Genomic DNA, 12,991 nt, shown 5'->3' with positions numbered 1-12,991 from the left:
TAAAGAAAGAAGAAGTTGTTAGAGCAGAATTAGTTTATAACCATATCAGTGAGAAAGAAATTGATTTTTGTTCAAATAATATTTTATTAAATAGTAACCAGATTTAAATTTAATAATTTAATATAAATTAAAAATAAATTTAATCACTGTTTAAGTGAATGTCTGGTGACATAATATTTAATCATGCAGATATTGGTGAACAGCTTTACTTGCTCCTTTGGCACTTTATTTTTACTATTTTTTCTGAAATACTCTTCCTTCCAATCCCTAAGGTGCTGCTTATTGTAATTATGAAAAATAGGAATATCATAGTGATGGAGAGAAGGGGGGGAATGTTTCAAAGGCTTAAGTTTATTTTTTTTATGAATCCTGATCCAGTGAGACAGGTAATATCTGTTATAGTTTTGAAGTTACCCAAGTTTTTAATGTTAAACACATGCTTGAATTGTTTGCTGAATCCCAACCCTACAACAGAACTGTCATCATATCTCATTTGGTAACAAGACAAATGCAGCAACTGTTTTGAAGTGCAAATTCTTGTACCTTCATGTACTTAGATACGACTTACAAATATTTTACTTTATAGGTTTACTATTTATTGACTTACGATGTAATGGACTAATGGTATTGAGAGTTAAAATTTCTTTTCTTCTTCTTTTAAATAAGTTTGGTCATGACTGAAATTTCCTTTTTCCCACTAATATTTTTTCCAAACTTTTAGCCAGAAGTTTCCTCATCTTCAGTACTTTATTTGCCTTATGGCTTTGGTTCAATTCTTCTGATTACTAAAAGGTCCATTCACACAACAAAGGGTATGCTCGACCACCCACAATAGCTATTTCTGAATCACTGCCCAGTGAGCTGTTCACAGCTTATTCTTCACCTGGGATCACTAGTCCTGTTTATCAGTGTGCTAACACTATAACTCCATTCAGCAGTACTACTTATTCGAAGCCAGTCAAGTATTTCCTAAACCATTGGTTTCTGATTTTCCTTTTGTTAACTTTCTTCACTCCAGTCACCACTCAGTTTCTTCCAGCGTTGTCCAACAAATACTTATATCTTTCCACTCATGCTTTCACTGATTTATAAACCATCACTGCTGATTTTCTGTGTACTATTTGCTTTCTTCTCCTTGCCCTCTCTCCTTTTTTTTCCCACCAGTATGATTAATGAATCTATCCATATTTCCCACTCCTTCACATTCAGTTTCTCTCTCAGAAGATATTTCTTCTATTCCGTGACCTTGGCAATATCTGAATATCTGCTACTTCTGCCTCTACTCTTGGATGATATCCTGCAACAGTAATATCTCCCTTCCTCTGTCATTTCTTCCCTGCTCTGAGTTAGCACCTCATACATTCACAACTTTAAGCACCTTTCGTGTGCCAGACTAGCTTTCAAGGGCCCTTTTTCCTGCCTCTGTTTCTGTCCCTGCACAAGGGTTTACTGATTCTTTTCAAGAGAGAGTAAAAAAATGTGACCTGACTTACCTGTTTCTCTGGGTTTCTCTTACAATCTCTCTTCTGATGTCTTTTTTTTTCCTTATCAATCAGAGCTACAGAAGTTCCTTCTCTGTTCTTCTGTAATACCTGTAATTGTTTCATTTATGCCATCACTTTTCCGAAAACTTCCCTTGCACTTACATTTATCCTCTTCCTTGTTAGTCTTTCTAAAACTTTTCTCTGTCTTCTGGCTCATTTCAATCAAAATACAAGCATCTCATGATCTCTTCATTTTTAAGAATGATGCCTTAACTCTATCTGTATGTCTGTATATTAATCTCCTTTCATTAAATGCACAATTTTTAGTTACTACTGAGAGTGCTAGAATTCCATCTTTAACTTGCAACCACCTTGTCATTTGAAAAAAAGAAAAAAAACCAAAACACCAAACAACAACAACACCCCCCCCAAAAAAAAAAAAAAAAAAAAAAAAAAAAAAAAACCAGAAAAAAACAGCTAAACACTAAACTAAACTATTGGCAGACTCTAGTAATAGTTTTTCCTGGAAAAAAGATGGGAATTCTGAAAATGAATAAATGTTTGCTTTCACAACTTTTAATATTATTTTAAGATTAAACTTGGGTAATTATGACTTAAACTAAATGAAGATTCATTCTAGACTACAATTTTTTTTCTCCATTTTTGTAAGCATGAAATAATACATAGGTTTGGTTTTGCTTGATGCAAAACAATTTTCCTATTTCTTTGTTTGTTCTAGATACCAATGCAATAGTATCCCCATCTCTAATTTACACTTTCTTTAAGCAGACTTTAATAAAATTCTATTCCGCATTATCTCTGATGACCTCTTCCTAAACAGAAATCAGAATTACTTTTCTCGATTTCTCCACTGCTTTTGACACAGCCTACTAGGTCCTTCTTCCTAAAATATATCCTTGTTCATCTTCTGAAATTCAGTCCTTTTCCATTTCTTCTTACTCTCTAATCACTCTTCATTTAGAGGATTTCTTTATCTATCCTCATCCAGATGTTTGGTTCTCGGTCCTCCTCTTTATTTTCTCCCTACAAACATGTCACATGGGCAGCTTTACTGGCAAATTTAAATTCAGATACTGTTCTGTATGCTGAAAATCTAAAAATCTACTTCCCTACTTCAAATTTATCTCTTCTGTCCAAACTAAATAAATCTTAAGCTGTGTTTTCACACTTCTTCACTTATTTTTGGCCATGAATACAAGGTCAACATGAAGAAAACTAGCTCAATCTTTTTCTGTAAGCCATTTGCACTGCCTCTTGTCTTGATGTTTGTGACCACCTCTTCTCACACCTCACCTCTCTCCTGCTTTCTTCTCATTTAGGACTCATCTCCTGGAGTTTTCTCTCTATGGTCAAACTCCAATTATTACAAAAGAGTGTAGGCTGTTTTCCTCTCTGTACTAACCCTAAGATTTTATTTTCTTAGCTGTTCCTTCAAATAAGCTTTTTGTCCACGTCATTGTTGGCTTTTGATTTGCTAACTATGATAACTTGATTTTCTGACCTCAACACATACAATCATATCTGTTCTGATACATTGGCAGAATATTCTACATTTATATCCTAGACATTGCTTCAACCATATCACTTCAATCATATTGTAACGAGTAGAAACAATTTACTTTTCAGGGTTAGCCACCTCCTATGCACATTCTTGTATTTACTTACATAGAATCATAGAATAGCATCATAGAATCAATTAGATTCTCTTAGAGTGGAAAAGACCCTTAAGATCAAGTCCAGCTGTAAACCTAACACTGCCAAGTCCGCCACAAAACCATGTCCCTAAGTGCCACGTCTACATGTCTTTTAAATACCTCCAGGGATGGTGACTCAACCACTTCCCTGGGCAGCCTGTTCCAAAGCTTGATAACCCTTTCGGTGAAGAAATTTTTCCTAATATCCAATCTAAACCTCCCCTGGTGCAACTTGAGGCCATTTCTTCTCATTCTATGACTTGCTACTGGGAAAAGAGACTGACATTCACCTTGCTACAGCCTTGCTACAACCTCCTTTCAGGTAGCTGTAGAGAGTGGTAAGGTCTCCCCTCAACCTCCTTTTCTCCAGACTAAACAACCCCAGCTTTCCCCAGTTGCTCTTCATAAGACTTCTTCTTTAAACCCTTCACCAGCTTCATTGCCATTCTCTGGACACACTCCAGCACCTCCATGTCTTTCCTGTAGTGAGGAGCCCAAAACTGAACACAGTACTTGAGGTGCAGCCTCACTAGCACCGAGTACAAAGGGTCAATCACTTCCCTATTCCTCCTGGCCACACTGCCAACTCATATTCCGCTGGCTGTCGACCAGCACCCCAAGGTTCTTTTCTGCCAGGCAGCTTTCCAGCCACTCTTCCCCAAGCCTGTAGCGCTGCATGGGGTTGGTGTGACCCAAGTGCAGGTCCTGGCACATGGCCTTGTTGAATCTGATAGAGTTGGCCCTGGCACATTGATCCAACCTCTCCAGATCCCTCTGTAGAGCCTTCCTACCCTCAAGCAGATCAACACTCCCACCCAACTTGGTGTCATCTGCAAACTTACTGAGGGTGCACTCGATCCCCTCGTCCAGATCATTGACAAAGATATTAAAGAGAACTGGCCCCAATATTGAGCCCTGGGAAACACCACTTGTGACTGGCTGCCAACTGGATTTAACCCCATTCACCACCACTCTTTTGGCTTGGCCATCCAGCCAGTTTTCTACCCAGTGAAGAGGACACACATCCAAGCCATGAGCAGCCAGTTTCTTCAGGAGAATGCTGTGGGAAATGGTGTAAAAGGCTTTACTAAAGTCCGGGTGAACAATATCCATAGCCATCCATGTAGTGGAAGGTGGTCCTCAGAAGTATTTGGGAAGATAGCGTACTCTCTTTCTTTAAAGCCACCTTAAAATTCTTTTCTGTGATGCTGTGGTGGGTTGACCCTGGCTGGATGCCAGGTGCCAACCTAAGCTGCTGTGTCACTGCCCCTCCTCAGCTGGACAGGGGAGAGAAAATATAATGAAAGGGTTGTAGGTTGAGATAAGGACAGGGAGAGATCACTCACCAATTACTGTAATGGGCAAAACTCGACTCAGGGAAATTAGTTTAATTTATTGTCAGTGAAACCAGAGTAGGATAATGAGAAACAAAACCAAATCCCAAAATACCTTCTCCCCACCCTTCTCTTCTCTCCGGGCTCAACTTTGCTCCCAATTTTCTTCATGTCCTCCCCTCCAGCAGCACAGGGGGATGGGGAATCGGGGTTGTGGTCAGTTCATCATACATTGTCTCTGCCGCTCCTTCCTCCTCAGGGGCAGGACTCCTCACACTTTTCCCCTGCTCCATTGTGGGCTCCCTCCTACAGGATAGTCCTCTACAAACTTCTCCAATGTGAGCCCTTCCCACGGGCTGCGGTTCTTCACAAACTTCTCCACTGGGGGTCCATTCCACAGGGTGCAGTCCTTCAGGAGCACACTGCTCCAGAGTGGGTCCTTTCCATGGGGTCACAAGTCCTGCCAGAAAACCTGCTCCAGCGTGGGCTCCTCTCTCCATGGGTCTGCAGGTCCTGCCAGTAGCCTGCTCCAGCACAGGCTTCCCAGGCATCACAGCCGCCTTCGGGCTCCCACCTGCTCCGGCATGAGGTTCTCCAGGGGCTGCAGGTGGATATCTGCTCCACCGTGGACTTCCATGGGCTGCAGGGGGACAGCCTGGCTCACCGTGGTCTTCCCCACGGGCTGCAGGGGAATCTCTGCTCTGATGCCTGGAGCACCTCCTCCCCCTCCTTCCTCACTGACCTGGGGGTCTGCAGGGTTGTGTCTCTCACATATTTTCACTCCTCCCTTTTCTGACTGCCGGTGCTGTTGTGCACTTTTCCCTTCTTAAATCTGTTCTCCCAGAGGTACTACCACTGTCGCTGATGGGCTTGGCCTTGGCCAGCAGTGGGGTCCATCTTGGAGCCAGCTGGCATTGGCTCTATCAGACATAGAGGAAGCTTCTAGCAGCTTCTCACAGAAGCCACCCCTGTAACCCCCCACTACCAAAACCTTGCCATACAAATCCCATATAGACATCTACGAGAAACTTCAGCTAGGAAAAAACCTCACAGAAGTCACTACCAATCACACTGACCAACACTGTCTTATGTTTCCCATCTTCTCTCCCATCTAAATTCCTCTGCTCTTCTGTAGACCTCTTTGTAGGCCTCTTGGGTCAGTGACCATATTTTAGCACTATCTTTCCATAACACCTAGTGTAATAGAATCCCGGAAAGTTCAAAGAAAATATAAAGAAAAATTTTTTTCTTGATCTCCCTGGTCAGTACCTTTGATACAGTAATTTCTGAGAGCTATGAGCTAGAACTGGGTCCATTAGATTCAATTTACAGATGAACTTAAAGAGAGTGGGAGGGAAATAGCCCATACTCACATGCAGTGATTCAAAGGAATATATTTTTTTAGGAATTTAATGTGGCTTCTTAAGCAAGACTTTTCTGATAATGTTTACATGTTATAAAAAAATGAAATTCAGTATTTTTGTTGTGACTAGTTTGTGACAGCTCTGAGAATCTATTATAAATTCTTGTGCTGTCACAAAGCATTACTGCAAGCAATCCCAACATACATACATTAGTAGGTGGATGAATTGACACAGTAGCTCTCACTCACTTTCTGCTTCATTTTGCATTATTTTTTCCCAGAATAATGTAAAAATATTGATTGCTACAGACATTTCTGGAGTATTATACTACTTTGTATTCTTAGTTAACATGATAGTATGCAATGAACCATGCAGGAAAATGAATACTCTCATCATAACTTAGTTCAAGTCCAATTTCCTCTTGAACAGTTTGAGGAAAATCCTTAGCTGGTGTAACTGTTGTAATTGCACTGAGCTCAGCATACGTCCTTTCATTTATAAATATATTGAATCTCCAGATTCTCTTACCTTAGCTGTTTGGAGAAGAAGCATTTGAGTCACATGATCCAAACCTAAGAAGAAATTTTAAAAAGATTAAAAATAAACACAATCTAATAGTCTCCAAGACTGGTGTTTTTAATGCCTATTTTAAGCATCTGAAGTCCAAATGATGAAATTTACTGTGTCTCATTGAAATGCTTTCCTGTAAACAATGATTTTGGTTTGTTTTATTTTTACATGAAGATAACATTTACTTTTAAAATAATTTTAAGTATAATAAGGACTAAACTGTGCCCACAAGACACAGTTTATTATAATGATGGCATAATAAGGCTATATCTTAAGGTGCAGCCTAAAAGACTCTTCCTTAGTTTGGGAACTAGCAGTCATTTGCTGTTAGCGTATTACAGCAACAAATTACGGTCCTACACTGTTAACATGCTGACACTAACTCTGACACACCCAACCTAATCCCCTCAGGGAACAGGGAAAAGCAGTACTGGAAAGTGTGCAGAGCCAACCTCATCTGCTTCTCCAAAGCTGAAAGGAGGTTTAGTTCTCCCTTGTACAGTGGATAGACATATCTACCCCTAAATCTGTTTGGAAATTACATAAACCCCAATGTTACGGGTTTCTGTGGCACATTTTTTTTGGTAGCAGGGGAGGGGCTGCAGGGATGGCTCCTGTGAGAAGCTGCTAGAAGCTTCCACAGCACCAAGTCAGACCCGCCTTGGCCAAGGCTAAGCCCATCAGCGACGGTGGTAGCGCCTCTGGGAGAACAGATTTCAGAAGGGGAACCTGCAGTGAGTAGGGGATTGGAATGTGAGAGGAACCCCTCTGCAGACACCGAAGTCAGTGAGGAAGGAGGGGAGGAGGTGCACCGCAGGAGGGGATGCCCCTGCAGCCCTGGTGAGACGGCAGGCTGTCCCCCCCCCCAGCCCACGGAGGTGAGCGGAGGAGTGGAAGCCCCTGAAGATGGCCGTGAGTCTATGGGAAAGCCTGTGCTGGAGCAGTGTGTGACTGAAGATTGGCCCGCGGAAAGGACCCATGCCAGGGAAGTTCAGGAAGAACTGCAGCCCATGGAAAGGACCCAAGTTGGAGAAGTTGGTGAAGGACTGTCTCCTGTGGGAGGGACCCCACGGCGGAGCAGGGGACGAGTGAGGAGTCCTCCTCCCCCTCAGGAGGAAGGAGCGGCAGAGACAAGGTGTGGGGAGCTGACCCCAACCCCCATTCCCCGTCCTCCTGCGCCCAGGGGAGAGGAGGCAGAGAGAACCGGGAGTGGAGCTGAGCCGGGAAGGAGGGAGGGGTGGGGGGAAGGTGGTCTCAGGTTGCTTTTACTTCCCATTATCCTTGTTTTGTTTTGATTGGTAGTAAATTAAATTGATTTAATTTTTTTCCCCAAGTTGATCCTGTCTTTTGCCTGTGACCATAATTGGTGAGTGATCTCTCCTTGTCCTTGTCTTGACCCACAAATATTTCTTCATATTTTCTCCTCATCCCACCGTGGCTGGGGGGGGGAGTGAGCGAGCAGCTGCATGGTGCTTTGTTACTGGCTGGGCTGAAACCACGACACCCATTTATTTTTTAATTCTTTGAAATACTTCTGATAAAACTCCTAATACAACTTCTGACATATGCACGTAGGCAGGCAACTACAGGCTAAAAGGTAGATAAAATGAAAAAGCTGAGAAAAGTCTCAGCTGCCATAGAGTTTCTACCATTTTAAAGGAGCGTGACCAAAAATGGAATCTTTCCCAAGATCCGCTCCTTACAACACTTCATGCTAAATCAAACTTATAGCTCTAGGTGCATTAAGTAGACATCTAACAGTAAAGCAACTGTAGAAAACTGTCAGGTTGCTCAGGGCCTGATCCTGCAAACATGAACAGGCACATAGAGCTTTATGAGAGCTAGTTTTCCCACAGAGGTAAATGAAATGACATGTGGAAAATGAATTTACTCCTGTGCATGTCTGCAAGACTGGATCTTTCATTTTATAACTTCTAAAGTCATGAAGCAATAAAACCAAAACACTGAAATAGTCTAATTTGCCCTATAATGCAGGAGAGAGTAGCTAAGAATAGAGATTGCCACAGAGGAAGTGAAATATAAGATATAGGTCTGTTGAGCAGGGCAATCAGTTTCTGGCTTTCAGTTGTACTGGCAGAGGTCATCTCCCTGGTGACAGAGAGATTAGTTGCTCCTGGCAAGAAGATTTACAAATGTTTATGTACAGGATGTTCTATGACTCTATTGCATAACTGTAGGTTACCAGTAGTCATGTTTTTCAGCAAAGCTATGTGGCTTATCAGATAATCATTACTTTCCTCTAGTGACAGGAATGCACTGTCCAGTTTGAACTGCTGACAGGTAGGTATGCGATAGATGGAGCAGGGGTCAAGCAGGCTATGCAATATGAATGGTGAGATAAAGTCAGCATCTTCTCAATCTCTTTGTTTATGATGTTGACCCAGAGACCCCAGTGTGGGTGGACTGTCATCCAGGATGCACATCATGAACCACTTCATTTCTCAGAGGGAAAGACATGTTTATCTCAAGGCAGATCAGGCCAAAGGGCTTTCACCCTTTCTTTTGCAAGTACAAGCTTTTCTCTGTAACTCACTGCCTTACCCTACATGTGCCAGCCTAAGATCAAAAGGGCAGACTGCCTCTTCTGAGGCTGTAATGCTGCTCTAACCCCATCATTAAGAAGCGCTTGAGACTGTACATTACTGGCAATTTTATGACAAATTCTGCACCTGGAGAAGCAGACTAAATGCTGAGCTCTGGCTAACCTCACAGCCTTCCTTTTTGCACTTACTGTATCATTTTCTTATCTCTTTGTAATGATGCCTGAGTGTGCTCTTTAACTATAACTTTTGACAAGATGGTTTGTTTTCCTCAATAAATGATGACTGACAAGTAAGAGCTCCACTCTCCATTTCCCATCACTTACACAGTGAACAGCATTTAATAAATCAAATTTCTACCTCACTGGCTAAAATAACATGCCATAAAAAAAAAAAAAAAATTACTAAACTGTGGCAAATAAAGCTTATTTCAAGTAACAATAAGTCATAGTAATCTTTACTAATTTCAGAAATAAAGCTGTCTTGTACAAACGACAAATATGTAGCAGCATGGAGAAAAAAACTCAGCAAAATCTAGAAACTACTGCAGATTTTGAGAACTTTTCTTCAATCAGCAGAATAAACTGCATTTAAATAGCTCTCAGTAATTAAATAGCACAACACAAAGAAGAAAAATTAATTCAAAAAATATGAGTATAGTTTCCCTTCTACAAAAAGGCAGAAAAGAGAAGGGTCCCAAAGCATGGAACAAAAAATTATTAAGTTAATAGATTAATTGTTAAGACTAGAAAAGGACTAAACAAGGAAGAATAGGAACTACCATATTTATAAAATAGCCACCAGCAGTCTACCGAAAAATGCTAAATGATTTTTAGGAATCCATCCAGATGTGAAAGTAAAAAAAAAAAATCCATAAAAAAGAAGTATCCCTGTTTTTCAAATGGCAAAATAGTTACTAGCTATAATTAGTATGAACACTTCAAAACAAAAAGAACTGCTGATGTCATTGAAAAGACCTTTTTCACTGAGTAAATATTTAGCTCTTAAAAGACAGAAGCACTCTACCAGATCCTACTCATCAAAACTAATTTTAATGAAACTGCAGAAGGATGAAGGACTCTGCTTCTAGTCTTTAGAAGTCAACAAATTCCAACTGTTTAAATTGTGCAAGACCAAGAGATTCAGATAATCAAGTAGGGTGAATCGCAAAAATATCGTAACCATAGAAAGGAAATAATACTGTTTGAGAACTAAAGATTATTCTGTGAAGGTGATGCCAGCTGCTTTTCTTTAACCTGAAGTTATGGTAGAAATCAGCCCAGTACAAAAAAATACAGCATCAGTATTTTACAGGACTCAGGATATAATCAACTTAGTTACAAGGGGAAAAAGATAATAATCCAGTCCACCAAAAAATATTTGCAAAGTAAATAGCACTTACGTTACAGCATCTTATATGGGAGAAAATAAAAAGAAGTAGCAACAATGGAGCGATTTAGTATAGAAAAGCAAAGGGGAAAAAAAGTAAAAATCCATCACGGTTTTATAACCTCCCATAATGTTTTAAATATTTCTTAAATGAAATATATTTTTGCATATAAAAACATGGTTTAGTTTCAAAGATGCAAGTACTGCTACAGTGAGGTTCTGAAAGTATGCTCTTACATGCTTCTTTTTATGTTATCTGCAAGTTCCTTGATAGTCTTACCCTACAGTCTTCCTCAGTGGCTTTAATACTGCCTTTCAAAATGTTATTCATTTGTACTTTCTGTCTGCGTATCACCAGTGCATGTGCAGGATGGACATGCAGTGATAAAATATTATGAGCAAAAGAAATTCATCCTGCGCTCTAAGATCCTTCTTGCTCACTAATGTGGCATGAAAGATTTATTAAAGTAATCCAAACTCTGGTTACTTCTAATCACCCTTAAAAAAACCTGACTGGCAACATGGACATTTCCTTTTTCTCCACTGAAGTATGTCATTTCTTCTTCTTCAGAAAGCGTCTACTAATGTCCACTGATGGAAGGATGTCATCCTGAATTACAAACAGCCACACTACCCATTTTGAAACTAGTTACACTGCAGCCCTGAAAAGCCATGGAGAGAGCATTATACTATTAGGAAAGGTAGTTGCTTGCATTTGTCAGCAGTCTTTTGCCTTAAGATCCAGAGGTCTAGCAAATGAAAGCTGTTACAAGTAATTGAACTGAAACAAAAGGGTCTCTTTGTAGATGGATTACCTACAAAACACTTCATAAGATTAGGGTCTGACACTCACTCTGTAGATACCTTCAGCAGAAAACATATGCAAAAAAAGAAAAAAAAAATCTAGTGTTTATCTCAATATTAGAAAATTGAGAAATGTTGACCTGATATGTTCACTGAGAAGTCATTCTTCCTTGTATAAAAAAAATCACATGATGAAGTATTATCTTCTGAAATCAATGACAATACTCTCAATGAGTTCAGAAGGCCTGTGACTTCATCAGCCTCATAGGTATGTGTAAGTACAGGGGCTAAAGGGTGGCTGTGACTTTTACTTGTGAATTTCCCCGCCTTTTGGAAACTGTATCCATTGTATCCTAATCTTTGCCCTATGTACATATCACTGTTAATACACCTGTAAAAAAAAAATAATCCTGTCTTGGAGACTGAAATTCATTTTTGGGATTGATTACTGTTTTTTTCAATGGTCTATTTATAATTCCAGTTCTTTTAAGCAATATAAATATTTGAACATATAGAAGAAGAATGCTTTTTATCCTTTGTAGCAGACATTCCAACTTGTTATCCAAGATCTCTTGACATTCTGTTGTTGTAGGTTGCAAATTTGAAAAAGATTCACTGAATGCAAACATTCCTAATGCAATTTTATTGAGTTTTTATTTAATAGGTGTCATGTATTACGGTATGTTGCACAAAGCTTAAAAAAAAATGCTTTTAAAATGTATAGATGTTACAAAGCAGTAAGTTTTCTTGATTTCAAACCCAGCCCTCATCTTTGCATTGCCTTTTACATTGCAAGACAAGTAACTGGACAATATTTGAAAACATAAGGCAACATATGCAGTGAAATGAAAAAAAAGATAGAAATGTCATATAAAGTTACACATTATAAAATATTTTTAGCCAACATACTGATAACGTTGTCTCTAAATGCTTTTAAGCCACTTCCCGTTAACTCTTGGTAAGCATTTATCAGACAGTCTATTGCAGCTAATTCCTGTTATTGATCTCCCTTGCTGTGTTTTTAATCTTTCACAATGCATTAAATTCCTTTTATCTGTACATGTGCAAGACCCCTTTCAATTAGTGTAGTTACTACAGTTGCAATAGCGTGTATGATATTCATGTAAAATGTGCAGTAGTCAAAGAAAGCATTGTCAATACACAGGATACTTTAGTATGACTGAGTCTATTCCCATTTCCAATGATTTCAGCAGGAGAATCCTTACTGCTTTATTTCTAGCTATTGTCTAAATAACATTTTGATGTTTTAAATTCAAATCAACTGTCAAAACACATACCTTGTTATCTGCTGCCTACAGAGTCTGGATTTTCCTTTTTTGTTTCTGTTTTTTAGGAAGAAAATATGTATTTTGCAATACTAACTTAGACATGTAAAGGTCTCAACAGAAAAAAATAAGGCAGTTCACAGGCTAAGCACTCCATTTAGTGCTTTTCAGCTTCAAAGGTGACATGGGTAATAGCTGCAAAATCAACTGGGCTCTTCATATTCACCTGTTGTCATCAGATCAAAATAACACTCTTTAAACTGAGACTGCAAACAGATATCCTCCCTTTGCTTTTCCCGTCCTAGTTTCTAACAGATCCCAACAGAAATAAAGTCCTTTATGTTAGTAAGGGGAAAAAAGTCTATTCCATTTATGAAGGATCCTGAATAGCCAGGATTGTGACCAGTGGGAAATGACAGGCTTCAGTATAACACACATGTTTGTCAGAATCTTGCAAAATAAGCTTTCTGAATCTAGTTCAGTA

General features: G+C 39.5%; 1 long non-coding RNA gene across 1 annotated transcript in view; it reads left to right on the top strand.

Moving 5' to 3' along the window:
- LOC138684790 (uncharacterized) overlaps positions 1 to 11,399 on the top strand; it is a 40,111-nt gene extending 28,712 nt beyond the window's left edge. Inside the window, exons 2-3 of the long non-coding RNA XR_011324076.1 lie at positions 7,802 to 7,833; positions 10,989 to 11,399. This is a non-coding gene — a long non-coding RNA (uncharacterized lncRNA). The remainder of the gene's footprint in view (positions 1 to 7,801; positions 7,834 to 10,988) is intronic.
- The last annotated feature ends 1,592 nt before the right edge of the window (positions 11,400 to 12,991 follow it).

The sequence above is a fragment of the Haliaeetus albicilla genome, chromosome 3, assembly GCF_947461875.1.
Source record: "Haliaeetus albicilla chromosome 3, bHalAlb1.1, whole genome shotgun sequence".
NCBI lineage: Eukaryota > Metazoa > Chordata > Aves > Accipitriformes > Accipitridae > Haliaeetus > Haliaeetus albicilla.
Note: the sequence above shows the minus strand (reverse complement) of the source record. Positions and strands in the feature narration are given on the sequence as shown.